The 27,798-nt window shown below is 39.4% G+C and overlaps 1 protein-coding gene and 1 non-coding gene across 8 annotated transcripts in view; one reads left to right on the top strand and one right to left on the bottom strand.

The window, feature by feature from the left end:
• Positions 1-27,798, bottom strand: part of Rbms3 (RNA binding motif single stranded interacting protein 3) — a 1,318,386-nt gene that overhangs the window by 1,057,475 nt on the left and 233,113 nt on the right. The window lies entirely within an intron of this gene.
• Positions 27,689-27,791, top strand: LOC120892076 (U6 spliceosomal RNA). Its single transcript, XR_005736745.1, has one exon. It is a non-coding gene; the product is annotated as a U6 spliceosomal RNA (small nuclear RNA).

The raw sequence follows: 27,798 nt of genomic DNA on the forward strand, positions 1-27,798 counted from the left end.
TTTCTGAAATCAAAATGGTACACCCAGGGGTTTTTCACTTGCTAGTTCTTTGACCTTCGTTTCCCTGAACTTTACAACCATTCTTGTTCCCTATGTGGTATGTGAAAGGCACTCTATTAGTAACAGGGGTTATAAAAGATAGAGGAAATTCTCCTCTAAGAAGTTTTTCCTTCTCCTTCCTCTTCCCCCTTTCCCCAAAGAACCATGTATAAGCCCACTCTGTCAGTTTTTATCCGTTTACCCTATTGTAATTTCTTCACAGTACCCATGGCTATCTGGAATTTCCTTGTTCATGTATCTGTTTCACGCTGCTTCACACTAGAACATAAATACCAGCGCAGTGTCTGTCTTACCACTTTTCTTTGTTAACCGTTACTTTTACCATCATGCACAAAGAAGTGACTCAGAACATATGAGATGGATGAGTGAGTGAGCGAGCAAATGAAGTTCCTACCCTCAAAAATTGATAGTCCACTGAGGAAGTTTATGCATAACAAATTCTGTTACAAGGAATAGTATACAATGGCTATAATACAAGAGTTAGTGTTAGGGGAACACTGTAAAGGAGAAATCAAATCTGTTTGAGAGATTCTTAAAACCCTATAGTCAAGATGCAGTAGCCAATATATTTAGCCATTTTAAATGTATAATTACATGACTAGACTCCTAATACTGAAGACCACAGTATATGGAACCAATATGGATTGTGCACTGAATGAGGAAGTCATGTACAAAATTAAAACAAACAAGCATTGGTATATTACATCACTTTCTAGCCAAAGTGGCAAAGTATCTTGCTATAACACCATTATATAATATGGCAAGTCTCCTATTGGTGGAAGTAAACTATCTAAAGGAGGATTTTTTTTTTATTATTTACAGAAAGATGTTCCAGGGGAATAGCAATGGTGTTGCATATGAGAGTTAACATTAGGGCAATTCCCTGGGCATGGGTTTTGAGTATCCTGGTCGGGGAGAAGAAAGGAGGGCATGGTTGTTTCTCCACCAACACTTACGGCTATAGGTATTTACAATGTAGAAGCCAGGCTCCAAGATGGTCACTAAAAATCTCTGCTTTCTGACACTGTTGTGTAATCCCCTCCCACACTGTCCCAAGATGAGTCGGTTTGACCAATAGAATGGAGTGGAAAGGATGGCATGTCACTTCCAAGGTTAGGTTATAAAAGGCTGAGGTTATCATAGACCTTTGCTGTGCTCTCTCACTCTTGAATCATTCTGAGAAAAAGCTACAAGTCTGTCTAGGGGAGTTCCACATGGTGAAGAACTTAAAGTTTCTTGTTCCAGGTCAAGCCAGTAAACACGAAAACAGACACTTGAGCCCCAGGCAAATCTTCGAAGACTGTCATCCTGGTGAATGACTTGACTAGAGCTTAAGGAGAGGCCCTGAACCAGAACTACCCAGTCAATGTGCTTGCATAATCCATATCCTTAAAAATGGAGTAAGATAATAAATGTGAAGTTGCTAAATATGGGGGTCATTTGATTTACACAGCAATAGATTAACTAAAGTACCTTATGACCAGACAAAGCTATTCACCTCTTACCTTATCATGATACAAGAAAAAGGTCTATACAATGCAAACTGTATCTTGTGAATCATACCTGAGGGAGAGGAAAACATTATTCTGAATCATGGAAAACAGGACTTTCAGGACTTTTCTTTCTACTCTTAGGTCCTTTTTAAAAATTAAGTCCCTGGATTTTCACATTGTTATTTAACATGTCTTGCAGTCACTTTCTTCAAGGAGACAGAACCTAAGTCCCTGAAGACCTGAGCATGAGGTAACCTCCAGCTCTCTTCCTGCACAAGACTAAAAACAGCAAACAGGATGCTCAGTAAATAAATGATAAGCTTCCTCTTATCATGCGGCTCTCTCTGTAACTCAACTTGATCTTGCTGCATCGTACAGAAAAGGCACTGATTCACTTTAGCTACTGGGCTCAATCTGCCACTCTCCATGTCTTAGAGAAATAGACATCCTCCTCTGCCAGTTACAAAACAGGACAGTGAGGGGGTTCTGCTTCTAAGGAAGTATGTGGAGGTGAGGCACACACAGACCCACTTGGAGAGCTTGAGCTGATTCAGTGTTCCCAAACGGTGTTATACAGAAATTGAGCCCACAGAATGAGCTACTGAATAATGGCTCCATCCCAGGCCTCACTCAACCTTTTCTATATGGGACACAGTTAATAGTTTAGACTTTGTAAACCATGTAGTCTCTTTCCCAACTTCTCAAGTGAGCCACTGTACCAAGAAAAAGTAGCCACAGGCTACGGTAAACAGGTGTGGCTCTACACCATTAAAACAACGTTGGAAGACCTGTCTTGGGTCAGGTTTGGTTCACCAGCTTTGCTGTCCTTTACTGTCAGTGGAATGTTAAGGTGAAGGAAAGCAGCACACTGCTCTGATCCTTCTCTGGAAGAATCACTGGATATTTTAGCATATAAAAAAAAAACCTGAGAATTAGATAGCCTTCAAGGCTCTTGTAGGCTTACTGGTACAGAGTGTTGTTTGCAAGGATCTACTAAAATAGCCAGGACCAATTTGTTCAACTCAGTGTCCCAATGTTATTTGTCCAAATCACCTGTTTACTTAATTTTTATCTGTCTCTCCTGCTCTCTCAACTGAACTTTTGAATATCTATTAACATCTCAGAAAGTAGTCTTAGAACAGCCCTAAGGAAATAACGATTTCTCTAACTTGCAGTGTATATCAGCCTGACTAAATAACTTGATCCTAACTCCTCAGGGAACCGGTTTGGAAAGTGGAGGGTCCATGAACACTTTAAGACAAACTCGACTTCTTGATTTTATTACATAGGATCGCCCAAAGGTTTGAATTCTAAAAAGTGTTTGATTTGGGGTTTTAAATTACTTTTTTAATAGAAGACTGATCAATTGCTTAACATGTTTTCCCAGGTCTTCAACCCCTCCACACTCCCATCACAGAGTGAGTACTAATTTTGAGACTTATACTAGGAAAACCATCACATTAGAAAGTTACAGATAGGGTTATTACCTCCAGAAAATGCCAAGGCATTAGTATATTTAGAACCTCAAACTAAGAGTAGGCTTCACTGGTCTAATTAATAGAAGATTTTCTCGTACAGTGTTTTCCAAACTTGCAAGACACAAATAGCAATGGTCAGGCACTGGCAGAGTTCTTTTAAACAAAGAAATCTTAAATTTTCTCATTCATCACCAATGATTACCAGCGATCATTGGCCAAAAAGAGCAATCATGGCACAAGGTGGGAAGGGTCCAAACAGGATGTGAATTCCAAGAGGCAGGGATTAGAGGCCTTTCTGAGGACTGATTGCCTCGTAAGATTTAAGGAAATAAACCTAGGAAGAATCCTTTTTTTTTTTTTTTTCCCTCCTGGATCTGAGACTAATTACATGGCATTAATCAGGTCATTTCTGCTCATCTATAAATTGGGAAGGTTGAACTAAAGTCAAATCTTCTGTGAAAATATGAGTCTTCCTATATTCATATATTACATTATGTATCTTCAAAGTATTTTCTTATAAATGATGCCAAACAGAAGGAGCTGCCGCAGGTCAGCTAGAACTCCATTTCCCAGAAGGGGGCTGCCTCTAATCCAGGATTCAACTCCCTTTTTTCCTTCACGCCATAGAATCCTCAGAATAGTCAGACCTCCCTTCATTTAGGAGCCACCATGGTCAACCTAGTCTCCACAAGGCTCTTCAAAACTTGAACTTTTAAAAGTTTGAGGACGGTGGTGTCATTCACTGAATCTTAAGAATTAATCAAACTCCTATTGAATTAGAGATTCCCTTTCCTATCCCATATACTTTGCCTCATCACACAGAGACATGAAACTCTCAAGAAGTTTCCTGCTGTACTAATATGTCCAGCGACATAGTGTGGTAGAAACGTTTATCCTAGGGTTTCCTCCTGCCCCTTCATCTGCATTATGAAAGGAAGCTGAAAGACCAAGTTCTCCTCTGTAAAAACAGCCCCAGATTCCACCTCTTCTACAACAAGTTCCTAACCATGGGCCGTTGTAAGAAGGCCCTGACTTAACCATTTGGATGTGGGTAGCCAGAAAAGCATGGCATCCCCTTCTAAAATGGACTATGACTTTCCATCCTGCAGTGCTAACTGCCACATACAAAATGCCCTTGACATGCACACCTGCCAGGGAAAATGTGACTACAAGTAGAAAAGCTCTGAAGTTTTCACTCTGTAGCTGAACAGAGTGTCAGAAAAAAAAAAGTGCTATTATGACTTTTCTTGAAAATATGCATGGAGCTGATCCTTCCTGTGGGTAGAAAATTAAGAAAACATACTCCATTTTTCCTCTTCAGAGAAATTAAGATCGTAGAATCCTTAAAAGAAGGGACAACTTGACTTTGTAAAGTTTAAAATTTTATACAGAAATAAGCAACTCCACACAATTAAATTGCTCAATTGGGGGTGAAATTATCTCTTCCAGATACAAACAGAGTAGAATCTTACTGCCGTCTACAGGATTGGAAATTTTGAAAAAATATGGAAAAGGAAAATGGGGTTAAGAATCAGGGCTAATTCTAAGAGAACAGGCATGCATAAAAGCATTCACAAGCATTAAATCACACACACAAAATTAACTGACCAATGCAACGTGCATTTTAGTGGAAAGAATTCCAAGAAATTGTGGAAAGGCTGCCCTCTTCAGACACAGAATTTTTTTCTTTTTAAGTTGCTATAGATTTTCTACCAATTTTCTATACAAGGGAAAATGGAGTTTGGGGTAAAATATTTCTTAAATCAGAGCTTTGCTCTAATAAATAAATGTCAAACAAGTACATGGAGAAACTGTTATTAGGTACTAGTTTGCCTGTCTGGACTTGACTGGAGTGTGCATCTTATAAGTATTCCGTGTGGCTCTTGAAGCACCTAAGCAAGCTTTAGAATCCTGAGTGGTAATTAATTAATGGAGCTGTCTGGGACTGAAATGTTTACCTCAGCTGTCACGTACCTAAGTACATTCAGAATAACCACCTGAATTCACAATAATTGGCTTTCATGTCATTAGAATTTTTAATAGCCTTGATGAACTCTACTCTTATTCTACACGAAACTCTTGTTTTCTGTTTTATTCCTGTCATTCTACGCAACCTGAAATGACAATGAAGAGAATCCTGTCATAACACAACGTATTATGCATATTTGGGACCTTTGGAGGGCACAAATTCTGTCGTCAGTAGAGTTCCTTAGAATATTCTATTGACAGGTTGTAGGGAAAACCGAGTGAAAAACTTCATTTGAAATACAACTTTTTTTTTTTCTGTATTTCCTGATCTAGGCTTCCTCCAATCCCCGCCCAACCAAGTGTTAATTTTTTCAATGATGAAATTTAAGGTATAAGTCTAAATGAGATGGATTCTAAGAACCATACTCAAAACCTAATTTTAATTCTTCATAGTCAGTCCAGAACAAATTAGAGCCAAACAAAAAGAAATCCAACAAATCAGAAAATGATCCCCATCCTATCATCTTCTACAGGAAAAGTAGGAACAAGTTTAGTTTGCAAGGTACCCTCTTTTGCTTCTTAATGACAATGCAAGGAAAAATCACATAATATACTTGGTTCAACAGAGGTTCTTGGGGAGGAAAATGCTAAACATCGTTTTTGAAAAGTTGTTTATGAAAATCAAATTGGAGTTTATAGGAAAATAGTGTGTGCAGCAATGATAACTGCTGATTTACATAGTACTTGACATGCATAATATATATATACGCATCTTCACAGACATAAGTATAGAAGTAAGTTGTTTATCATTTGAGGTGACCGAGCACAAAGGAAATGTGTGCCAGCATGTTTCTCCTCCGGCTTCTAATATTCAGTTTCATGTATAATTGATCATAATTTTATGATGGTTAAAATAAGAGTAAATAAATTATGAGGATTTAAAATATCATCCATTTGCCAGAATCCTCAGCTTCTCTTTGAATGGATACAAAACAATTGCTATTCTTGAAGACATTTCTAGCAGACTAGCAATTTCCTTGACTTCTTTTGCTCCAAATTACCCGGGTCCAAAACTAAAATTGGTTAAAAAAAAAAAAAAGAAGTACACTTCAAATATGACCTATGCTTTATATTTATACATACAGATATCTTAAATTCACAGCATTTAGGCAGAAAAAACAGACTAATATCATATGCTGAGCTCAGACTATGCCTGTATGCAGGGAGAAAATGAGGAAATTCCTGATGGAGCCGAGAGAAGTTGCTTCCCATTCTATAATAAGGCCTTAAGGTGGAGAGAAGTTAATCACATGTGCCATAATTTCTGGGATTCCTAATATAAGTACATTCAATTATATAATTAAAATTCTCTAAAATTATATTATGAACATGCATCCAAACATAATGTTAAATATACAGGTATATGGGCTTGCATACTTTATATAAATATATAATACGCATAATATATGTAAAATATTATAAATTAAATGTATATAGATATTTATATATTTATCATTTATGTATGTATTATAAATATATGAACATATTTGTTAGTATGTGTATATACCTGGTATATAATATATTGCATAATGTGTTACATATAAAATATAATAAATAATGCCATCATACATACATATTATATACTATATGTACTATTATATTTCTGCATAAATATATACATAAAACTATGCAAACTATAGATTCTGAACTTAATTTGAAATTCAAGAGATTTTTCTACGTGTGTGTGTGTGTGTGTGTGTGTGTGTGTGTGTTGATACAGATGGAACCCAGGGTCTGTGCATGCTAGGCAAGTGCTCTACCACTGAGCAACATCCCCAGCCCATGATATTAATTTATGTAATTTCCACCTTCAATAAATACATGAGAATTAGGCCCTTTTCATAAGGGGTGATGTCACTACATCTATTCTTCTCAGAGTACTTCACCAGCCTTCCTCCTGCAGACAGAAATAGGTCTGACATTGAGCTAAGGAACTCTTTACTCCTTCACATCGAAAACTAATCACTTTTATTTTTTTCATTGGTACTGGCTACCTTGGCCTAGGTCTACTGGCTATTTTAAATACAATGTTGTAAGATAATCATTGATACCTTTCTTGTAAGTTGTGATGAAAAAAAATACCAGGTCACCCAGGATATGTGAAAAAGTGAGTTAACAGCTCATGCTGGGCATACCTGCTGGATTACAGGTGGGCGCTGCAATCCTGGCCTTCCTGGCCTCTTCAGGGGTTCTAGGCTTTGCTTAGCAAATGTTAGGAGGCACAAGACAATGGTCAAGGTATCAGCACAATCATCTTAAAAAGCTCTCAAACCCCTTGTTCCTTCACATGCACATTAAATAAGCCAGCATTCATGCCAATTTTTCCTCACAGAATAGACATTATCAGCTACTGTTACCATGGCACAGACACATGCCAGGGGAAACCCCACACAGAAGAGTCATTTTTGTGATTATTTGGCACAATCACGATGAGAAAAAATAATAGGACCAGAGCCCAAACAATGCATAGCCATTTGCCCCTCAGGAACAAAATATCCATGAAAACAAACAGTACATTAAATCCATATGGCAAATCTCAAGCCTGAGCTTGTCTTCGTAATCACTTATAAAACTGTGGGAGGAAAAGAAAGATGTCCAACAAGTCATTCCCCCATGCTTTGCTGTTTGCTTCCTGGCTTCGTTAGTGAATGGGCAGGAGCTGCCCTTTCTCAAGGGAAACCTTACAGCTTTGCTGTGAGCTAGGAGGCTTGTGAGCAACAGTGGCGTAAGTGAAGGAGCACTTAGTTCTGGTGGCACGCACAACTCCTTTCATCATCCAAAGCAAAACTACTTAAGCCTGGATACAAAAAAAAAAAAAAAAAGTCCTACAGCTGTGCATGGAAGGGAGCAGACAGATTTCCCCAAAGAGCTGTACTTCATCTTTCACCTTGCTGTTTCAGGAGTTCCCCGTTATTGTAAAGGTCCAAGGTCCATGCATAATATTAGATTCAGAATACTAGAGCTAGAAATATCCACAACAAGCTTCTGTCAATGAGCTCATCCAGTTCCTGCATTTTGGGGGAATAGCACATTGCTTTGAGAAACTCTCGTACCCCCCAGTACACATGGCAATTCAGGTGTCTCTTCCTGACAAAGACTCAAGCCCGCTAGGCAATTACTTCACCAAGAATTTGGATCTTGAATGGAATGGCCCAAGGGCAACTGGAAGAGAGTCATCCTGACAGAGGTGCCCTAGAGAGACCATTTATCAACTTCTACAGCTGTCCTAGCTTCCCTCCTCATTGTCTTTTCCAAGTGCTAGAGGCTCATTTTTATTTTTTGCTCTTAAATTTAATTATGTGACCTACACCATTTCCTTCCAATAAATTCCATTTTCCTTCAGTTATCCAAGGCTAGCTTCTATTGGCTAGAAACCAACATGCCATAACTGGTACAGATCCCTACCAATTGCCTGTTTCCAATTTGTTTTTCATTATTTAATGCACACTAAGTTCTTTTCATCATGTATATCATTATTCATGTATACATATTATAAAATATATTACATTCTACTATATTATATTCTGTTGTATTAGATAAACTAATACCATGTTTTTTGTCATCTTTCAAATATCTAAATGATTGTCAAAGGGTTGCAGTTACTTTAAAGATGAGGATGTAACCGAACCTCAAATAGTTTAATCAGTAGTGCCTCAGGATCACCTACCAGCTTTGTTGAGCCACAGATTCCTGATAGGCATCCTCACATTGCTGATTCAGCAGGTCTGCAAGGGACACCAAGAAGTTACTTTTATAATAAGTTTCCAGATGATGATATTGTTGGCCCTGGACTACATCTGAACACCATTAGATTAAGTCAATGTTTCCCAAACTTTTATGTGATTACACACTGCCTAGAGAACAGATTGTGATCAGCAAATTTGGGGAAGGACCTGAGACTCTACATTTCAAAAAAGCTCCAGGAAATGCTGATGCTGCCCCACCACCCTGAGTAGCAAGGGATTACAGGACTGACCCAGTAAATAACTGCCAAGGCTCCACTTGAATTCAGGTATGCCTCCTATCCTTCACTATACTACCTACCCCCACCCAAAAGAAAAGATTCTTACAAATGAGAAACTTGAAATCCAGAGGGATCACAGACCTAACCATATCTCACAGCTGGTTTGTTATGTATCCAACAGGACACAGCCTGATTTTAACCACCATCCTAAGCTTTGTTCCTCTGTAGTGCTCAATAGTTCATCAGGCACTGGACTTTCATATCCATTCTTCATTAAATCCTAATAAAATAAAATCTAAAAAACAAGAAACAAGGCTAGCACTCATTCACATCTCAATGATGGAGCAGCTTAATGAGGTACAGAGTGAAGAAACAACCTATCCTCTAGGATCATTCAGGAATCAAAGCCCAGTCTGACCTAAAGTAATCCTAATGTCCAGTGCAATACTCCTGCCACCTACAATAGCCACCTCCCAGGAGGGGAAAGACATTTCCTTGGTCTACAAAGTAAAAGATAGAAAATGCCATAGAGCAGCAAATCATGGGAATCTAAGACTCCAGAGACTAGGCATCAAAATGGTCTGACAGTCCTATCTGGCCCATACAGGTATTTTCTCTGGATTTCACTGTAGGTATGTGTTTGTTTCATTGTCAGGTAGTTGCTTTATATTTAAATAATGGGAAATTTTACATTAGAATCCAGAATGAAGATCTGGCAACACAGAGCCTAGCTCCATGCTTTACAGAGTCAGCTGTGGCTGGAAGGGGAGGACTTGAGGGGACAGTGGTCATTAGAGTAACCACAGAGACTTCAATGGTGGTCATAAAAGCCACCAAGTAGTCAGTCAATGGGAACTTGTAGAATGGAGAATAAAACAGCTGCCTGCCTTGTAAAAACAAAGAGTAACATTTCACCACAGCCCCTGGTCAGCCCACAGGTGGCAAACTCTATAGGCATTTGAATTGGAAGTGGCCAAGAAAACTTTAGAGATATGTGAATCCAAAATATTTATTGTCTGTATTTCCTAAGAGTGTCAGGCAGGAAGAAGATACAAAATGGAATCTAGTCTTTAGGAAAAAATGTAACTTTTCAAGAATCGGAGAGAAATATCCAGTGTGTGTGCCTCTATCCTTGCTGTTATATAAAGGTGGTATTTCATCTTTGATTGACAGCTGAGCTCACCGAAGGACAAGGTGTTAACACTGCTCACATAATTGCAGTGTTCCCACTCATTGTGAAGTAGTAGCATCTTGATTAGTGATTGTTTGCTGGTTTCTGGAAGACTTTGTCTTTAAAAACGTTTCATTTTTCTCTACCCTTGTGGATTCCTGGTCCCTGTTGCATACCGCCAAGTATGTTCCTGAACGAGGCCAAGGTTCCAGCTGACAAAATCCTGCTTTAGCATAATTTGGAATCGCCGACTCAACATAATGCCACTCTTCTGTTTAAATTACTAAACAATTAGAGCCTTATGGGGTGTAATTCCAGGCTGAGTCCAGCCCCGTATGCAGCTCATTTTTGGTGGTTGTTTTCATTGTTGTCATTGTTAAATGTCACATTTAAAGCATGTACAGAAGTGAACTGAGGTCAGAATTGGGGGGCAATAAAATTTATGTATGGAGTTGAAACTTGGACACCCTCTTTGTTTAAGACAAAAGGCTTTCTCCTAATTCATCACACCTTTAAGACCTCACACACACACATACACATACACACACACACAAAACACACACACAGAGTCAGCCCTAGGAGGAAACAACCCTATCCTCTAGTGTTCTGCCACCTTCTTGCAGCCTGAAGGTAGAAATAATGAGCCTGCAGAAGGGAGTGACAGATTTTATCTCGGAGACACTGACCCGAATGACTCCATTAGCATTGTTCCAAATGAAAAGTCACCCTCCCTCTATGGGGATTGGAGGGGCTGCTTGGAGACAGGAGGTGCTGAGATGTTCAGCTTCCATTTGGAACTGGATCCTTCCCAGAGCCAAGGACATGCTGTGCCCTCATCCCCACATCCCACAACAGCCAAGCCCTATCTATTTTGGTGCCACTTGCCTGCAACAGAATAAGAGCTTCTCACATGAAGAATGCTTGCTACCTTCTCTCTTCTCTCTTCTATCTCTCTCTCTCTCCCTCCCCCTCCCCTCTATCTCACTGAAATCCATGACCCTTTCCAACCAATATCACGAGGTCCAGGCAGCCCATTGTGCCTGATGACCTCTATCACAGCCACATGGTTCATCATTTGCCAATTTTCTTTCTGGGATCCTTTTCTCATAGAAGATCAAAGTTATTTATCCCTTCCAGAGATCTGACTTTCCATCCTTTCCACGTCTGAACTAGATTAGAGTGGGGATGATGAAAAAGAGGAGAGATTAAACACACACACACACACACACACACACACACACACACACACACACACTCATAGACACAACCCTATCACTGGAAATTTCTTGCTAAAGCACGTCATTTCACAATATAAAGTCATACTAAGCCTGAGATGATAATAGAACTTTCACCTTTCATTTGGGTACCAATTTTGTTTTTTTAATACGGAGATGTTATAGATGGATATATTTAGGGTCTAATGTGACTATGATTCCAGAGTTCACCACCTACGCATTATGAGGCTCTATACAAGTTTAAGTAGCTTGGCTAAATACTCTGGTTGTGGGGTGAGGCAGTTTCTTCAATCAACAAAATGAAGATACTTATTTCTACTTTGTAAAATCCTATGGTAAGCTAAATGCACAAAGCATACACCTAGAATAGCTCCTGACACATCCATGTTCAATGAATGTGGTCAAATTACAATAATTAGTGAATTAACCTCATAAATGCAAAGTTAAGAATTCCACAGGTAGACCTAGCTCCTATGCATATAAGGCTTGCAAATGAATCACCTTCCTCCTAAAGCTCCATATCACCAAATCAAAGTCTTTTTAAGCCTAAATTCCTCCGTAAGTACTATTTCAGGAAGCCCCACGTTGATAGACCAACCTTTGTTCATGATTGAAATTTATAAGAACTTGTGGATCCAGAGTGACAGCTCTGTGGCATGATTTGCTGGGAGAAACATTTTAGATAGCTTCCCTAAAACGAGCCTTGATCTGTTCGGATACACAAGAAACCACACAGTAAATGCAGCACATCTCAATGAACATTATTTTTACTGGATGATAAGGAATTTTAAATGTAACTATTAAGTGATATATATGAATATACAAGAAGTAAAAGAAAATAATTTTAACTTAAGCACAAATTTTCCAAAGAAGCGAAGGCCTGTAAAAAGTTCTCCCCCATACCAGGGCAGGTTCTTTCCTTTGCCCTTAGTGTTGTTAGGAAACATTAGGTCCCCACTCAAATCTCAGAACAGCCTATAAGCTGTAGGTTATTGTCATGGTCATTTCATTAGTGAAGAATCAAGCACAAAAATCTGCAGTGGTGCAAAACAGAGCAAAGGCTTCCTAGTCCCAGGATCAGCAGCACTGACCACAAATGGGCATGAAGGAAAATTGAGGGGAGGGGGATGACAGATATTCTTTATCTTGATTACAGTGATGATTACTTGGATGTAATATTAAAACAAACAAAAAAAACCCTGTATACCTAAAACAGATAGAGTTTATGGTTTAAGTATACAAAAAAAAATTTTTAAAAAAACTGTTGTCAACGAAGAGGTTAAAAGAGGCTATAGACTACAGATCCAATTGCAAGGGGGAAAAATAGACCCTATTAGGAAGTAAAGGAACATTGTGCAGATAAAATCAATAGAGATAAAAATGGAGAGGGGAGGCAAGGATTTGGGACCAATGTCGAGTCCTGACTAGCAATTTACCCATAAAGGGAAGAAAAGGGGAGTGAGAGGCCAGAGGAGGAAGAGAGAAGAGTAAGGCATAGTGAGCAGAGCCTCAGGGGTTTGGCCTGGCCTAGGCAAGGTGACAGGGTGAGGCCAGGGACTTGGCAGGTGTTTGAGCAAAGCACTGGGTTTACACAGAAATTCAGGGCAAAAGAGCAAAGAAAGGTATCAGGACACAGAGGCGCTTCCAGACACAGCCTCTGGTTGTGTGAGGCTTCCAAATCGCACCCTCTAAATTTCACTACACAGGCCAGATTCCAGTTGCCTCCCTGGAGCTTCAAAACTCTAGCAGGGATTTTTCAGAGCCACTATTAATGCAAGCTGCCTGGCTCCCTTTGGCTCCCTGGGCCATTCTTGCTGGTTCTCTCTGCAGAGCTATTCTACTGCCAAGTGTGGCTTCGCCAGGGGGTTCCATACTTTAAAAGGCAGACTTATTTTTAGCTCCTGACAAATCCCCAAGGCTTTTCAAATACAAAGGAAAGATGAGTGACTAGGCTTACTCCGTTCTTTTGGCTAGGGAGGGGAAAAAAAAAAAGGAAAAAGAAAACCAATCTGAAGTTTGTTGCTATGTCTCTTTTCATTTTTCAATGTTAATTTGGAAATTTGCTTCAACTTGCTGTGAACCTTTCCACAGAAATATATTAAACGGAACAGTGAAGTGTTTTAAAAATACTGGCGCACTCTGGTAACCGTCTGTCACTCTTTGCGGCACATAGCAATTTAAAATTATTGGAGCTCTTAAATTAAGTGCTTAAATTTGAAGGTGATCACTACTTTGAGCATGGGGATTGCACAGCTATCTCCACTATAACAGTGCTTCAATTTCCTGTAAGCAGGTCATTTTGGGGAGCGATAAGGGAGTCTGATTGCCCAGCATGCATTGATTTAAAACTACTGGAGTCGTCAATTCATTTCTACAAGCACTTCTGTTTGGGTGTAATCTTGCTCTGAAGGCTTAAATTGGTCCAAATTGGTCCATACTGCATATGCCCCCAAAGCTAATGTATTTTAGTAATCTGTTTTTGGAGTGGGGGGCACAAAATTAACAATAATTTCTGGCTAAGCCCAAAACAACACACCAGCAGGTGTATTTGCCTTTCAAAAAATACAAGGTCATCTAGGTAGAATTTTCAGTGTGTCTAATGTCACCAAGATAGAGAGGGAAAATATGTATTGGTTTTTCAGAGATACTTGGACCAACATACTATATTCAATTTCTCAAAAACTATTATGAATTTGATCAGAATGTAACGCCTGTTGCAGAATTGTGTCCTTGCTTGAACCACAGGTTAACATTTTACTGCATCTGGAATGCTGAGAAGTCACCATGTTTTGCAGCTTATGTTTACATGAGGAATCAAATATACCTTAATTAAGTTACAAGAAATTACTAAATAAATGTTAAAACATTTATTGTATTTAGCTTCCCTTACCTCTCAACAAGATGGGACTATATTTATTGGTGGTGGAAAGATAAAAACAGAATTGTCGATTTCTACCCAGGACAACTGGTAATATACGTCCACACCAATGGACAAAATGTCTCATATAGCAGATCCCAAAGCATGCTGGTTATCAGCACTTCCAAGAAAAAGATGCTTTGTTCTTAAAACTAAGTGGGGAAAATGCTGGCACAACTACAACAGAAATAACAACAACCAGAAGAATTATCATAATTTGAATACCACATACATATTTCATGTACTCCTTAGGTAATCCAGGAAGTAACTATGATAGTACCCACATCATGATGTTTTACTATATTTTTATTTATTAGGAATTAATCCACATATCTAATTATATGTATATATACACACATATATGTATATGTATATATAACATTATATAATATATAATCTATATCACACATATGTATATAAAGGGAGGACAAAGCAATGAAGTTCTGTTTGGGGCAGCTTTACTAGTATAGCATACACACCATAAAATTCAGCTATTATAAATATACCATTCAAATGATGTTTTCTAAATTTGTGGTTATACAACCATATCTACAACTATGTTTATGACATTTGCAGCACCTCCAAAAGTTCCCCCATGTCCATTTATAGTTGATCACAGAACCTTCACAAGACCTAGACAACCTTGAAACTGAGAATTTCCTATAAACAGAATCACTTACTACTTAATTTTCTGTGCTTGTCTTCTTTCACATAACATGATGTTTTTGAGGTTCATGTTGTAGTATGTATCAGTAGTTCTTACCTTTGACTGCTGAATGGTTGGTGGTTATTTGGGTTGGCTCCATGTTTGTTATGAATAATGCCACTATGAATACTTGTGTACATCTTAGTGTGGACCTATATTACCAATTGTCCTGGGTAGAAATTGGCAATTCTGCATTTATCTTTCCACCACCAATAAATATAGTCTCATCTTGTTGAGAGGGAAGGGAAGCTCAAGACAATTAGGGACCTTGCATAAGATAACTAAACTTGTTACTGTAAAGCAGGGATCTGATATTAAAATCTTCGATTCCACATCAGAGCTCCTTCACTTCTCAAAATTAAATAAGTTGAAGTCAGACAAATTGCTCTGTTGCATGATATAAAAGAAGGTAATACCCTGGTATAAGGAAATTTCAAGAAGAATCAACAGCACCCAGTGGTTCACCACATATTCTGCCCTTTGGACTCTTTCTTATCCAGTACAGTCGTCTATCGAGTTCTATAGAAACAGAGCCTGAGACAGGGACCTGGTTGTGTTTGGCTTGTTGAGGAAACAAACACGTAATAGAGTGAGGAAGGCAGGGTAGAAAAGAGAATGGGGCTGATTAGAGATGGGGAGAAGATCGGAACATACAAGTCAGCAGGTCATCACCTGCAGGTTAACATATCAAGCTCCTTCTCAACTCTGGGCCTTTGTACTGGCTGTTCTACCTTGAAAACCTTACTCTATCCCAAACACAGTATGGTTTCTTCTAATCCCTCAAATGTTGACCTGAGAAAACTGAGAGAGAAAAAGGCGGTTGTGGTCACTGTATTGATAGTATCTTGAGAGCTGGCCACCAAAACTGGTCATCCATAGTATTCTGCATGATTGAGAATCTTTCTGAGCTCTGACACCCCAATCCCCAGATGACCTGAAAAACAGCACAGCACCCAGGGATAAAGGTACATGCTTGCACTTGGATCATTTCTCTCAGAATCAGAGGCCTCCTATGTCACTCAGGGCAGAATAGGGTATGCTGCTATAACACATAGCCCCCAAATCTCAAATGGCTTGAAATAAAAACAGTTTATTTCATACTTAAGCTACACTTCTATATGAGTGACTAGAAAGGAACAGGTGGTGGCACTCACTTGTCAAAGTCAATTACTCAGAGTTCCAACTGATATATCAGCTATAAGTCGGAATGTTGCTAGTCACACAAACCACTTGTGATCCAATGCAGTGATTCGGAACCTGTCCTAGAGCCTTGACTTGTCACACAGGGCTGAGAAGTACATTCCTTCCATGTGAAAGGAGGAAATGGGGAGACCAGTGGAGAGCAGCTTATAGCTTTGGCTTAAGGCTTGACTTCCTCTGATCTCTAATAGGATGACTGTGGTCACTGTTTCTTGTCAATAAAATAACTTTCTTTCTGATGGCCTTTGGGCTAAACTGATTTTGGAAGGAAGAGAACTTGTAATGGTATATAGATAAAGAGCAATTAAAGAGTGCATGAGCAGTGGTTAATGAGCTAGCAAACACATCCAAGAGAACACTAAAGAACCGTGCAATCCCAAGTCACCAGTAAGTCTGCAGTATTTTTAAATGTAGAGAGCTTTTCTACTTTCACTTGGGCCTGTTTCTATTTCTAAGGTAAATGAAGGTCAAGAAGGCCATAAAACTTATTTTAAGACCAAGACAGAACAATGATCTGACAAAGTTATAAAACACAAAACCTTAATTAAATTGTCCAGGTAAAGAGAAAGAATTTAAATACTTAGTCATACTATGCTCTGTGTAAAGGAAGTCAAAATTCCATATCATACAAAGTTTTTGCAATTAATTTAAAATAAGTCATCTTTTTTAAGGAAAAATTTATGATGCAAAAGTAGCTTTTAACTTAATTGTTATTTCTCTCCAGGACCTTGCACACACATGACAGTCAATTAGGAGAGCCTTTCTAATTTTTCTTTTTTTTTTATATTCAGCATATATGTATCTGCTAAAGTAGATTTTAGATCCTTTCTTATGAAATGAGCCAAATTTAGGATCCTTTCCCAAGTGTCGGTGAATTGCCTAGAATGACCAGAAGTCCTGAATATTAAAAGAGAAAATGGGATGGAAGAGATCATAACCTTTTGACATGTATTGAAGCATTGTAAGCATGAGATATGGCATGTCATTTGTGCAAAAATCATCTCCCAAGGTTTAAATTAAAAGGATCACAGAAAGTGCCTGTTTGTTTCCATGGATATTGAGGGAACTCAAGAATTATGATGACCCACCCAAGAGAGGACTCTTACAGTGTCTAATTTTGCTTAGATTTGCTCTTAGATTTATACTCACACTTGTTTCTCAAAGTAACTGAATGGTAGACGTAGGAAACATTTCCTCCAGCTATGTGGCAGTTGCTATACTCAGGCTGAAGAATGCCTTGACCTCTTCTGGGTTTTACCATATTTGTAGAGCTCTATTTGTTTAATTATCTATAGCAATGATCAGAGAACAGACAGATGTTTTAAAAATATACTGTTTGATGAAGGCACTTGTTTCCTTGGTTTCTCTACCCTTGGTCCTCCACACTTTCACTCAAAAATACCACCCTTGCACCTAGGCCTGTATGACCTCATGTGTAAAATGAAGGTATTTGACTCTTGAAACATTTAAAGATCTGGAGACAATGAACCCACATTCCCATCAGGTCATAAGGTAGAAGCTGAGTAGCTCTGTCACTGTAACCTGGCTATGTATGCAACTCATTTGTCACTGTGCCAGCAATGCCTCATGAGCAAATGTTTAACAACCAGTTCTTGGGAAATAAGAGAGCCCTGATCTGTAGCACTGGCTAATTTCAATGGCATAAATACTCTTGCCATCGTTTGTAATGGCTACCTTGATGTCAAACAATTTAAAATTTTCTCGAAAATTTAACTTTTGGCCCTCATGAGCTGTTTCCACCACACCACTGACCAGTGTCCAATATCCCCATCCATAGAATTCAGGGATGTGCATTAAAACCACACCTGCTTTGCACATGTAACTTCCTGTCTGGTCTCTGTAGACATCCAAATTAACCACCCCTGAAGTAGATCACCTTAGATCCTTCCAGCTACCACATTAGATAAATCCACGACTTACAGGGAGACTTCTCAGAGAATACTTTCTACATTAATATCAGGATAGTCTGGTATTGCCTCACTATTTTTAGATCTAGAAAGATTGAAATTCTTATCTGGGTTCAGATTTGACTCTACAATCTTCACCATCTTCTCCTTGTGTTATTATAACAGTTTCTTGGTGGCTTCCACCACTCCAGTCTCTTCTCATTCCAACCCTCCCAGTGGCCAGGCGGTTCCTAGAATAATTGTCTTCCAACAGCAGGGAGAATAAAGCTCTCCATCACCACTTCGATCATGTCACTTCCTTCCTAGGCAAAGCTCAGAGCTTCCTGTGGCTTGTCATGCTTAATCCAAACCCCTCAGGTTGGCATTCAAACCTGTCCGCCCATAAGCAACAGCAGTAATCCTGGGCTATTGTGGACTCTCACAAAACCAGCTAAGGTCATTGAAATCCCTGTAGACCCTTCACATTGCGTCTCAATTTCCTTATTCACAAAAGACAGCAATAACTCTAACTCCCATCTTTCATCAGGCTTGTTGGAATTCAGAGTATCTCACAAACATGCTGCCTGCATATTAAGTCCAGGGACATTGCACAGACTTTTAACACATGCATGTCCCTGATAAATCACAAACTCCTCGTAAAGACAGATAACACAGGAAAGGGATAAACAGTTCATTTTAACACTTTCAAGGCCATCTGTAAAGCAAACCTTCAGACACTCCAGTATTATCAGAAAGCACTGTTGATTTTCTCTTCAATTTGTAGTTTCAGTATCTTTAATGAGAGTTAAAGATACAGGAAACTATCTCCTTAGACCATAGAATGGCAATCACAGAGTATCCTTCAAGTTCAAAGCTTTGTAGGGGTTCTAGTTGTCATGACAGTGTTTGGGACAAATTCCGCAATATCACATGCTATAGACTGAGGAACAGGTTTTTAACTGAATACAGAAGAAACAACAACAACAACAAAATACTGAAGATGCTGCTGAGGTTGCAATGTATTGAACTTCTCAGTACACCTGGCTTCTCTGGCTGCAACAGACAGTTTCTAGCATCCTGAGAGCTTCCTCTCATTTCTCTGAACCCTGCTTGAGGGTATTATCAGTGCACAACCTAAGCTTGCTAGGTACTAAGCACTACAAGAAGGAAGTACAAGGAGATTGACATCCTTAGGGGCAGTCTATGCCAATGGATAGGTAGATAAATGCTCAACTCTCCATTCTTTGGAGGATTACTTCTGAAGTGCCTTCTACACTTTTCTCAAAGACATACAGTATCACTTATCCATACCTGTAATCTACTTATTTGCATACATTGTATTAACTTCCCTCAATTTCCAGTCTCACTTTCTTCATTTTTTTTTTTTTTTTGGTGTGTGTGCTTTCTTGTCCTCCTAAATAAATTACCTGAGCACCTGCTTTTGGAAAAACCCACATTAAGACATGGGTAAGTTTCAGGAGAAAAGGTACAAACACCATCCTTTTACTTGCCTTATGAAGTGGTAACTGGGTCCTGGAAATTCCATGCAGTAATGGATTTTTGATCATGTAGAGAATTCTAAATCCTGCTGCATCTCCTTAGAAATCAGTGGTTTTCAGTGTCAGGCATCTTTAATCCTGGAGTACCCATGGTGATATCTGCAGGTATTTTTCTTCGTCATATCTGGATATGAGAGTTGCTACTGACATCTGGTGGGCTGAGACCAAGAAACTGCTAAATATTCTACACTGACCAGGAAAGCCCACTGCCTAGAAAAAGAATCTGGCCCCAAGTGTCAATAGTGTTTAGAGTGAGAAACCTAGTTAGAGACAAGCATGGGAGCAATTCTGTCCATGGGACAGTGATCAGACCATTTTGGTCCAAGTCAGTGTAGATTTGGGTACCAGGTATTTACGGTAGGTATCTGGTAGCACCTTCTGTCCAATACCTGGTGGCCTTGGGTCCATGAAAGTTGTAGTCCTCCTGACAGTAGAGGAAGCCATGAGTCCTGTGAGAAGCTGAGATTGAGATAGGCCACTCCTATGGGGAGAAAGCAGACCCTATCCCTGGCTGCTTGTCCAGGTATGATCAGAGTGAGCCCCTAGGATTATTTCTCAGTCTTGTACTACATAAAGAGTATATGTCTTTCCTTCCTATCCCTTCTCACTTGGAGAATTTTTTTAAAGAATATTTTTATTTTTAGTTGTCAATGGACCTTTATTTTATTTATTTACTTATTCGTATATGCAATGCTGAGAATTGAATCCAGTGCCTCACTCTAGGCAAGCACTCTACTACTGAGCTAAAACCCCATCCCACATGGAGAAAATTCTTAAGAGCATTCTCAGACCTACCAACAATTGTAATTTTACATAGAAGCGTGTGTGTGTGTGTGTGTGTGTGTGTGTGTGTGTAAAATATCACCCTTTAAAAATTTTTGATCAGTGAATAAATCATATCCAGAGAATATACACTGCCCATCATCACCTCACACCCAGAAACCACAAGGTAAGAAAGAAAGAAGCCATATGCCAAGATTAGATCACTGTCCCCTGATTGATGGAAAATAAATAGGATTGATTCAAACTTCTCTAGGCACAAAGAACATTAAAGGTTCTAACTCCCAAAAATATTGCGGTGAGTTCCACCATGTGTACAGAGCAGCAATCATGGTAAGCACAAAACTCACTGGTGTCCCAACTAGGAGAGCCTCAAACAGGACAAGAAATCCAGGTAAGTCACCTGCCTGGAAGGACTGAGCATAAAGTGGCTGCCACGCCCATGATCAGGGACATATCAGTCTACACTGTACCTGGAAAAAGAGCTGTTCAGGATTTTTGCCAAGAGATCCCAGGAAGCCTCACTTACCACCAAGGTGTGCATCTTTCTACCTACATAGCCTCTTTGGCTGCTGCTAATTAGTAAGTCTCACTCTTGGAGGTGTCTTCCAGCCAAAGTAGGAAGATGGTGTCCCTATCCTACCTGACTCTTGGTCTCACATGAAAACCTCATGAGCTCTAACACTTTGCAAATCACTAACACTTTCTTTCTTCTTCTTCTTCTTCTTCTTCTTTTTTTTTAATTCAGAAAAATAGAGAAGCAGAAAAGTGTTGCAACCAGCTGATTGACAGAAACCCACAGCCTGGCAGCCAGCCCCAGCCCAGAAAACAAAAGGGTCTTTGGTTCACCTGTCAAGGCTGTGTTCATTCCTGGTTCCTCAGGCCTCTTCCCAGGGAGCTTATCTGATTCCTCCAGCCAGGTGTGATGGAGCAGAGTGCTGACATCATCACTGAGAGTGATCGGCTGGCTGGCTCCAAAGCCGCCAGGGAAAACTGGCTTAAGATGCTGCTCTCAGCAGTGGCTGCAGCAGCCTGGAGACCTGGGATTTCTCTCCTTCCAAACTGCCAGCTCAGAACAGAAAGGAGTTGGGAGCCAGGGTTGGTCCCTGGAAGGTGAGGGAAATATTTGCCCCTACTCTCTGCCCTTCTGTTCTTCCAAGAAATAAAGCAACCTTTTAAAGCATGGAGAAACACTGACCAGTCTCAACTTCACCAAGCAGAATCTTCAGTTATTATTCAGTTAGCCTCTCCCACCCACTTTGGCAAGCAAGTGCACTCCTAGGGTTTTCTTGGAACAATGGTTTTTCAGAGTGCAGTCTCTGGGATAGACAGCACCTGGATTTTTTTTTTCTTTTTCTTTCTTTTTTTTTTTTTTCTACAAATGGAAGTTGTTGGGACTGACCTCAGCTCCAGGAACACCTGGCAAATAATGCCTTCCACTCCCCTTCCACACTGATATTGTCTGGGCACTACCACCCTTCTCCCCCCAGATATTATTTACTGACTTCAAGCTTTTCAGAATTTGCAATTTAAACTCTGTGAGTGTGAATGTTATATTAGCATAGACTTCTCATAGAATGCAAATGTCGCTGGTGGAAGCATTTCAAAGCTGAAAACCCTCACACCTGTCACCCCATTAGTGAATTCATTTTACCCTAATACAAGCAGTCCTATGTGAGCCCCATCAGCAGTTTCTAAACAAAATGGTTACTTATTTAAAAACGATCGAATGGAGGGGAGAGGTGGTGGTGATAAAGAGAAAAAAGTGTGTGTGTGTGTGTGTGTGTGTGTGTGTGTGTATACATATATATGTGTGCATATGTACATATGCATATAAGGTATATATCTATCATAGGCAAATATCTCACACCAAGATTTTTCAGGGGCTACTTTCTTGTAGAATATCATCACCTCTCATCTCTAAGCTGTTTTAAACAAGAGCACTATATTTCATTCTGATTTTCGTGGCTCACTAGAATAATTTCTCATACTATTTTCAAGCCAGCCCAGTGGCCCCGATTCCTCCAAATAGGCTGTGGTGCTCCAGACCTTTATGCTTTGCTTTCACTGTGCACTCATGGGCCAGAATCTATACCACTTCCTCTGTGGACATTTCCCTAATTGCCCCACTCAGAATTCTTCCTGATCTACTTCCCTACTCAGTTAGCAAAATGAAATAAAATTTAAATACTCAATGTTGGAAAAAATGTGATGAGAGAAGTGCTTTCATACATTTCTCCTGGGACATCAGTTAGAGTAACTTTTCAGGAAAACGACTGGGCAGTATCACCTGTGACCCAATATTTATGGTTTTAGGACTCTACCCTGGGATGGGTTTGTGGCTCAGTGGTAGAGCACTTGCCTAGCATGTGTGAGGCCACGGGGTTCGATTCTCAGCACCGCATATAAGTAAACAAATAAAGACCCATTGACAACTAAAAAAAAAAAAAGAGTAATAATAATTAAAAAATTAAAAAAGACTCTATCCTGAATAAATCTTAGGAACATAAAGGATCTGTACAAGCCATAGATCTTCATCCTTACTTCCTTGGTAGCTAGCCTCTGTGAATACTGGTAACGTAGCCTAAAGGTAGATGGCGGGTTTGAAACCTAGCTCTGAAACACCAGTACCTATGTGACACTGAGTAAAGTAACTTAAATTCTCTGAGGTTTGGTTTAAATATCCATTTAGAAGTGTGATATCAGCACTCTCTCCTGTATGAAGGTTGTATGAACACCCATTTACAGTAAGTGGCCCAGAGTCTGACAGTCTATTTTTTTTTTTCCAGTAATAGCTAACTTTATTCCTTTTCTCTAGCTGGCTGGACTGAGATGATGGGACGTAACCAAAGCTGGATGAACCTAATTGTTCTTATGAGAGTTTTGAATTGTCATTGAGAGCCAGCTCATGAATGAATCTATTTGTTGTTGGAAATATTACATATGACCATAGTCTTCAATGTCAACAGAGAACTTGTGGAGAGTCTGCAGAGAAAGGGGGGGCAGGTTTATAACACAACAGTAAAGGTAAGAAACAAGGAGAATTCTCTGGACTTGCCAATCCTTAGTTCTGCTCCAGCAACCAGGCTTTCTTGTCCTTACATTTTAGGAAACAGAGTCTTTGTGATCAGCTCTTGTTAGTGTGATGATTCTTGTCTGTTGGCCCAGTTGGATCTGCTCTGCGTCTTGGGCTGTTTGTTCTGTGCCTTGGGGACTAACAATGGGATTATCCCTCCAGCTTTACCCATACCCTCTTACCTTCTGATTCCATCTTTCAGCTCTTTAGTAACTGATTTCTCAACCCTATGATATTCTTCTATAACAAAGCCTATGCATGGAATTTTTTCTTATTCCCCCGAGTTACAGTTTTCTTTTAGATTGGGTTCTTTGTCTTTTCTTCTTGTGTTTTTATGCCCTGTGGCATGTGTTCTAGCTGCTCTGTGGCTTCCTTTTTCATCTCAGGGTTATGATGAAATACTTGCCCAGAATGTATATTTGACCTGCTGGGACAGGGAATGACTTCCCCTAAGTTCCTTTCCATCGAGCCCAGTTATGATGTCTTCTAAACTACTAGGAAAACTTGGACACTCTGGGTCCTGGCCAATTGTTCTTGCTTTTGTTTTTCTTTTAGGAAATCAAGTAAGCTTGAATGAAAGGGCTGGAAGAGATGGAAGAAGGGAACTTAGCTGAAGCTGTCATCCCTGGGAGGCGGGCTCTCTTACATCTTCTGATTTTGGTAGGTCTGTTTTAAGCCAGCATCTATGCCCACTACAGAATGCTGCACCCCATTCCCTGGGAGGTATTCTGAGTGCCCCCCACTTTACGATGAAGCTCTGGAGACTTTTGCAAGGAAAGTTATCTTCAGTTGTTCATTTCTCTTTTAGCCAGTTTACTACCCTATTCAAGAGAGAAAAAAAAAAAAAGGAAGAAAACCCATCGTTTCACTTTTTTCCATGTTGGATATGACTGATGGGAATTTTAGGGAACTTGTATATTTATGAAAGTCTTTCCTTTCCTCCCAGACACACAGGTAGACCATATTTTCCAGCCTCTCTTGCCACTAAGGGTGGCTACGTCATTGAAGTCTTCTGGCCAGGTGACATCTGCCACTTCCAAACCTATTCCATAAAAAACCTTTTGATTTTCTACACTGTTTTCCTTAATGGAGAGCACTCTGAGGGCTTAGTAGAGGAAAGATCTGGAAGCTACCTCACAATGGTAACCATTTTGTACTGAGAATTGAGTAAAAAAGAACTTTGTAGCATATTAAAAACCAAGGTTTAATGTTCCATGTAATAATTAGTCTACCCTGAACAATATTACCATCTTTACTGACCCCTTTGATTTCAGAGACATGCCATGCCATAATACCAAGTTTTGAATCTTTTCTTGACTTGGGGAAATTCAAGGCCTTCAGTTTATTTGTCTTTCATTGTTTTGTTCTACTGGTGATCTACTTTTTTGGTTATTGTTTATTTGCAAGCTTTAACTAGTTTTATTTATTTTAATTAGGAATATTTTTTGAACCTATGTCATTATTATCTGAACTTGACATAGCATGTTGTTGTTTTAAATCTATTATAACCATTTTTCTATTCTGTTTTGCAGTGCACGTAGGTAATTACAAACCCATTTCTTTTCCAGACTATAAGCTTCTTGCATTCAGGAACAATGACCTAGTTCTGGTCATTCTCATGGGTACCAGAGCAGCTGGTTCAAGTTGAAACCCAATATTATCAGACTAATAGGTATAATTTGTCATCAATAAGACAAAAAAACTGAGCCTAGAATTATCTGCAAGTTACAGCTAAGGTAAATATAAGAGGACTAGATACTAAGAAGACACATAAAATATAAGTTGAAGACACAGCCATATAACAACATACTGATATAACCAAAGAGCCTCAAACATGTCTCAATAAAGCTGGAAAAATTAATTAGTTTAAAAAAGCAATGAGTCTCAATCATTCATCATTTTACCTATAGTAAGAAAAAGTAAACACAATCTACTGGAGGGCCAAATTCCTTATCAATTATACAGAAACAATCAACAAATCAACTTTGGGACTCTCAACAGAAATCTAAACAAAAGGCTAGAGTTGTTAACATTGTTCAAACACAGACATGTTGGTTTTGCTGCTCATCAACAAATACATTTTGTGATACAAATCTCTCTACAAATCTCTTGTGACATGATCAATACTTCCTTTAAAGTGTACAGTCTACCTCATTACCTTTGAAGTGCTTTCTAATTCTTAACTCAGAAAAGTCGGAGAAACTGCATACCCCTAGAGGGACAATAGATTTATGAATAGGACCAAATGGATAATTGATATCTTGGACATCTTCTGACTTGACTGAGATACAGTCTGTTTATGATCTCTGTTCATGCACAGAAGTTTAAGGCCATGGCTGATAGCCCCTGGAATCTAAATTTTAGGCTATAACTAAAGCAATGTCTTTCTTTATCCCTTTTCTTATCACTATATTTCTCTCTTTTCACGGGTGGGTGGGGTGGAGGATCAGGGGTTGAACTCAGGGGATTATCATTGAGTCACATCCCCAGCCCTATTTTGTATTTTATTTAGAGACAGGGTCTCACTGAGTTGCTTAGCGCCTCACTTTTGCTGAGGCTGGCTTTGACCCTGCGATCCTCCTGCCTCAGACTCTCGAACCATTAGGACTACAGTCATGCACTACTGCGCCCAGCTACTATATATTTATCTACTTATCATGAAACAGAAACAAATTAGACTTTTCTATGAGTTTATATTCTCAAATATTTCTCTCTTCTGAACTCTGGGTACAAATGACTACTCAGTGCCTCAGCTTGTGTGCCTGCCGGATAGCCATCTGAAGTGGTGTTCCTACAGTATGCCCAGGCCACCAACAGCCTTGTCCCCCCCCCCAGCCACTCCCAAACTGTCTTCACCAAGTTCATTTATGGCTTTCTTCATTATTACAGGGCGCCAAGTACCATCTTTATTTCTATTTTTTCCCCATACTCTTTAACATATCTCTTTCCTGTCATCTCTTCTTCTAAGATACATTTCTTTACACATCTACCATCACAAAACTAACCTGGGCCATTATCAAATTTATCCTGGAGACCAACAACTGCTTCTTAACTGGTTTCTTTCTACACTTGGGTATCACCAATTCATCTACCATATTCAGCCAATGTGATATTTTATAACCATTAATCAAGTTACCAACACTCTCTTATGAAGTCTTAAAAGGCACTAAATAATCTCATCCCTTCTGTTCTCCATCTATATTCCAAATCCTTTCTTTTCTATTTCCTTTTAACTGTAAGTGGCATGCTTTGGTTTTTCAGATACTAAGCTCTTTTTCAATGTATTTGGTTTTCCATTTGTCCATTAAACTCCTGTTAATATTTTCCTCCCACCTGGAAATGACTAGTGCCTCTTCCTCCCATGCTTCTTTTCTTGGGGTGGGAGTACTGGGGATTGAACTCAGGGGCTGAGTTCACTGAGCCACATCTCCAGTCCTATCTTGTATTTTATTTAGAGACAGGGCCTCACTGAGCTGAGGCTGGCTTTGAACTCGCAATCCTATCTCAGCCTCCCAAGCCACTGGGATCACAGGCATGCACCACCATGCCCAGCCTTCCCATGCTTATTAAACATCACTCCTTGAAGAAGTCTTCCCAGATTCTCATCCTCTCTCTTTTCCATCTCAGATATGGTTTGTTCACTCAGTGACTTGCACAACATGGAGCACTCAGTTGGTACTCAATAAATGTTATTTGAATGAATGGTTATGAGAATTTCGTTCAGTGTAGGACCCACCAGGATGGAAACGACACTTTTATATGCTTTCCACCTATTAGTTTATAAGTCAATTGTTTCCCATGCTTTATAGCAAAAGAGGTGGGGGAGTTCTTTGTGAAATAAAGACAGGAGTTATTTTTGTTCTCCAAAGGGGGAAAAAAGCAAGGCTAATTCTGGTGGAGAATGTGCTGGTCAGGTCAAGATTTAACAAAAAGATAAATCAGAAATAGCTCACCAGAGGGGTCGATTTGTCCCATGTAGAGCAGAAGATGTAAACTCCTCTGCCATAGAGCAAGGCTTCAGTCAAACCTGCCTTGGTCACTAACACATTCATGCAGGAAGAGTCACTAAAAGAGCTAAGTATTACAACAGGGTCAACATGATTAAACCAAGTAGGTGCTCCCTGCAGCACAGACACTAAATTTGGAATAATACAGAGAAAATGAGTGTGGCCCTGCACGAGGAAGACATGCAAATTTGTGAATATTCTTTTAAATAAATAAATA

The sequence above is a fragment of the Ictidomys tridecemlineatus genome, chromosome 2 (assembly GCF_052094955.1).
Source record: "Ictidomys tridecemlineatus isolate mIctTri1 chromosome 2, mIctTri1.hap1, whole genome shotgun sequence".
NCBI classification, from domain to species: domain Eukaryota; kingdom Metazoa; phylum Chordata; class Mammalia; order Rodentia; family Sciuridae; genus Ictidomys; species Ictidomys tridecemlineatus.